We start from the raw sequence: 4910 nt of genomic DNA on the forward strand, positions 1-4910 counted from the left end.
TAAAATGCCATTAATATTATGGCTCTCAAATGTTGGCATGATAAAAACGATTTAATGAATGAATTTTCAAGTCACCTGAAAATCTACAGCCCTCGTTTTTTTTTTGTTTTTTTTTTTCCTCTTTACAACACTGGTACAGAGACAAACAGCTAGCGACCGCTGTAGAAACAACAAAAGCGGGACCTCACAAATTATTGCGGGGGAGATGGCGCGAGCAAAACTTGATTTTTTTATTTTGTGTTCAACAAACTTTTCGCAAGGTGAACCTTTTTCGCGTGCGACTAATCCCTTTCGATTAGTGCCGTGTGGTGAATTCCAAGGGCACGAGACGCATCCGTAAGCTCGATTTCAAAGTAACGAGCCGTGCGGCAAAGCCGAACTTCGCCCCGGCAGACGCGCAAAAAGACCCAAGTAGGTCTGGGTATTTATCGCTGCATATATATAGGGCCCTAGTGGCTCAGGCAACCAAGACATTTTGAAGCGCGCGCTCGAACGGCAAAGTCCAAAAGCTGTTTTGCGCACCCAGCCGGCCGCGAAACGACAAGATTTCGCAATCTCGGAATGAGAGCGGCTGCACAGCTAGGGGTTCATAAACGAGCATTGCTCGACTTCGACCAAAGTTGGGTGAGCGCGTCACCGCCCCGCGCGCGCCGGCGGCAGAGTCCACGACTACGGGCACCGGCGGGGTGCCGCAGCGCGCCGTTGTCGGTTGCGCACGATTCGGCGCTTTCTGCGGCGCAGCCCTTTCGAGCAGGTCCGCGCGCGTGCACCATATTCCACGAGTACGGCCGCGGTCGGGGCGCCGCGGCGCGCCGTTGCAGGTCGCGCACGAGCCAGCGCTTTCTGCGGCGCAGCCCTTTCGAGCAGGCCCGTTCGCGTGCAGCTTAGTCCACGAGTACGGCCGCGGTCGGGGCGGCGCGCCGTTGTAGGTCGCGCAAGAGCCAGCGCTTTCTGCCTGCGCTGCCCTTTCGAGCAGGCCCGCGCAGCATAGTCCACGAGTACGGCCGCGGTCGGGGCGCCGCGATGTGCCGTCGTAGGTCGCGGACGATTCAGTGCCTTCTGGGGCGAAGCCGTTTCGAGCAGGGCCGCTCGTTCGCGGCCGCTGCGGCGCGGCAGGGTGTTCGTGTACGGCCGGCGAGACGCACCACTGTGGGACTGTTTTGCATTGAAGGGCTCACGTTCTCGGTGATCATTTCTCGAGTACGATTGCGGGCGCCGAGCGCGCGACGTGCGCGCACGATTCGCCGTCTACTTTACGGCGGATTTTCCTCGAGTACGGCCAGTCGTTTACCCAGGAAGGTCTGGGCATTTATCGCTGCTATTATATGGGGGTGTAGAGGCGGCGGACCAACACGCTGTCTCGACCCCACGGCATTCGTCTGCAGCCTCATCCGCGTCTGCGATGGGGGCTGGTTGTCGGACGACGCTGTTTCCACTGTGTTTTGAGGTGTGTTCCGTGCTGTCCGGAACTCGATTCCGAGCAAGTGCGCCGAAGACGCGGGCGTGTCCCGTCGTCTGGCGGCTTGGCCGTATCGGCAACGCAGCAAGCGCCGTCCGGTGCACGAACGCCACGGCCTCGTGCCGCGTGCGCACCGGTGAGCGCGTTACAAATGTTTCTGCCCAAAGGCACGTGCTCTCTTGCCGCGCGACGAGATCCGGCCCCACGGGGCGGACGTCGCAGCGAGCTCGAACGACGCACAAAATAAGATGCGTCGCGCGCTGGGGCGCCTAAAGGCGGCCTCGAAAGCGCTGCGACAAAGGCACCCGTGGCGGGGTATTGCCTATGCATCTACCTGGTTGATCCTGCCAGTAATCATATGCTTGTCTCAAAGATTAAGCCATGCATGTCTAAGTACATGCCGAAATAAGGCGAAACCGCGAATGGCTCATTAAATCAGTTATGGTTCCTTAGATCGTTTCTTTCTACTTGGACAACTGTGGCAATTCTAGAGCTAATACATGCATTGAGCCTGAAGGCCTTTGGCTGACGGGCGCTTTTATTAGACCAAGACCCATCGGGTTCTGCCCGTACTCTGTGGTGACTCTGGATAACTTTGTGCTGATCGCATGGCCATGAGCCGGCGACGTTTCTTTCAAGTGTCTGCCTTATCAACTTTCGATGGTAGGTTACTTGCCTACCATGGTTGTTACGGGTAACGGAGAATCAGGGTTCGATTCCGGAGAGGGAGCCTGAGAAACGGCTACCACATCCAAGGAAGGCAGCAGGCGCGCAAATTACCCACTCCCGGCACGGGGAGGTAGTGACGAAAAATAACAATACGGGACTCTTTTGAGGCCCCGTAATTGAAATGAGTACACTCTAAATCCTTTAACGAGGATCAATTGGAGGGCAAGTCTGGTGCCAGCAGCCGCGGTAATTCCAGCTCCAATAGCGTATACTAAAGCTGCTGCGGTTAAAAAGCTCGTAGTTGGATCTCAGTTCCAGACGAGTAGTGCATCTACCCGATGCGACGGCTCGTACTGAACATCATGCCGGTCCTCTCTTGGTGCCCTTCATTGGTGCGTCTCGAGGTGGCCTGCGCTTTTACTTTGAAAAAATTAGAGTGCTCAACGCAGGCGAGTCGCCTGAATAAACTTGCATGGAATAATAGAACAAGACCCTGTTTCTGTTCTGTTGGTTTTTGGAATACGGGGTAATGATTAAGAGGGACAGACGGGGGCATTCGTATTGCGGCGCTAGAGGTGAAATTCTTGGACCGTCGCAAGACGAACTACTGCGAAAGCATTTGCCAAGAATGTTTTCTTTGATCAAGAACGAAAGTCAGAGGTTCGAAGGCGATCAGATACCGCCCTAGTTCTGACCATAAACGATGCCAACCAGCGATCCGCCTGAGTTACTCAAATGACTCGGCGGGCAGCTTCCGGGAAACCAAAGTATTTGGGTTCCGGGGGAAGTATGGTTGCAAAGCTGAAACTTAAAGGAATTGACGGAAGGGCACCACCAGGAGTGGAGCCTGCGGCTTAATTTGACTCAACACGGGAAAACTTACCCGGCCCGGACACTGGGAGGATTGACAGATTGAGAGCTCTTTCTTGATTCGGTGGATGGTGGTGCATGGCCGTTCTTAGTTGGTGGAGCGATTTGTCTGGTTAATTCCGATAACGAACGAGACTCTAGCCTATTAAATAGGTGCGGGGTTCCCAGCACCTTACAACCTTCTTAGAGGGACAAGCGGCTCCTAGCCGCACGAAACAGAGCAATAACAGGTCTGTGATGCCCTTAGATGTCCGGGGCCGCACGCGCGCTACACTGAAGGAAGCAGCGTGTCTTTATCCCTGTCTGAAAAGACTGGGTAACCCGTGGAACTTCTTTCGTGATTGGGATAGGGGCTTGCAATTGTTCCCCTTGAACGAGGAATTCCCAGTAAGCGCGAGTCATAAGCTCGCGTTGATTACGTCCCTGCCCTTTGTACACACCGCCCGTCGCTACTACCGATTGAATGATTTAGTGAGGTCTTCGGACCGATGTCCGGCGCGGCCTTTCGGTTGCGCCGGTCTGTTGGAAAGATGACCAAACTTGATCATTTAGAGGAAGTAAAAGTCGTAACAAGGTTTCCGTAGGTGAACCTGCGGAAGGATCATTACCGGACTGTGCTTGTCACGCCCGGCGCCGCCCCCACTTATAAGCGGGGGATGGCCTTTCACCGCGGAGTTGCGAGATTCTGAAGCCGCTTCTCTGCACAAATTGTTACGCCCAGCGGAGCTCCGTCACCAAGGGATTGTCGGACGGTCGGCTTCCGCGGGTACAAACGGCGTAACGCACCTATGACGGTGGGCTTTCGGTTATCGAAGAACTCATCCGCTTTTTCGAAGCGACGCACGGAGTCTGTGGTGCGGGCCGAGGGAAAGGCCTGCCCGCCGCCAAGGGAACGGCGGCGCTGCTGCGAAGTACGAGAGGAAACGCGGCTCGCTAGCTCTGCTGCGGCTACTTCTTTTTTGCGTCAGAGTCCGTAGCGCAGGCTCAGGGGAAGGCCTGCGCGCCGCCAAGGGAACGGCGGCGCTGCTGCGAAGTACGAGCGGAAACGCTACTCGCTGGCTCTTTTGCAGAGAGTTGCGCAGAGTCGGTAGCGCGGGCCGAGTCAGTGGCCTGCGCGCCGCCAAGGGAACGGCGGCGCTGCGGCGAAGTACGAGAGGAAACGCTGCTCGCTAACTCTGCTGCGAAGCTCTTTGCGTTCGAGTCGGTAGCGCGGGCCGAGGGAAAGGCCTGCGCGCCGCCAAGGGAACGGCGGCGCTGCTGCGAAGTACGAGCGGAAACGCTGCTCGCGGGCTCTTTTGCAAAAGGAGTAAAAGAACGACTCGGAGTCTGTAGCGCGGGCCGAGGGAAAGGTCTGCCCGCTGCCAAGGGAACGGCGGCGCTGCTGCGAAGTACGAGAGGAACCGCAGCTCGCTGGCTCTGGATGTCGTTTGCTTCGTTCAAGGCGTGGTGAACGTCTGACGCTCGCTCGTCGGGCGCGATATTAGGCGCCGTGCCGATGGCGCGAAAGGAGACTTCGGGAACAAAAAGGACGACGGGGTTATAATCCCGCACTCGAACGCATTCGCGGCCTTGAGGTTCTCTCGGGGCTTCGTCCTTCCCGGTTTCCGAGTAGTCTGTCGGTGCGCCACCGAAAAGCCGTCCGAGACACTTGTGGTTGGTGGGCTCCCGTTGCGGGAGTAGTCCGACTGACTCTCTTCTTGCGGATTGTCAAGTACGCGCTGTCCGGCTCCAATGCTGAGCGGTGCGCAAGGCCTCTTATGCGAAGTTGATAGCGGCTCCTTTGTGCAAAAGTGGTAGACGGTGGAGGATGAGATCGCGGCAGCGTGACGTTGATGGAGGTCGGTCCAAGAGGCCACCCATGAGAAGCGTCGCTGTACGGATCTATCCAGGAGCGATCCACCGGAGAGAGAAG

General features: G+C 56.7%; 1 non-coding gene across 1 annotated transcript; it reads left to right on the plus strand.

Moving 5' to 3' along the window:
* The first annotated feature begins 1790 nt into the window (after window positions 1-1790).
* LOC146210214 (small subunit ribosomal RNA) lies at window positions 1791-3605 on the plus strand. The gene has a single exon (XR_014704590.1). It is a non-coding gene; the product is annotated as a small subunit ribosomal RNA (ribosomal RNA).
* Window positions 3606-4910: the final 1305 nt, after the last annotated feature.

This window comes from Amblyomma maculatum, chromosome 1, assembly GCF_055883805.1.
Source record: "Amblyomma maculatum isolate TAMU_Amacu chromosome 1, ASM5588380v1, whole genome shotgun sequence".
In the NCBI taxonomy this organism is placed as follows: Eukaryota; Metazoa; Arthropoda; class Arachnida; order Ixodida; family Ixodidae; genus Amblyomma; species Amblyomma maculatum.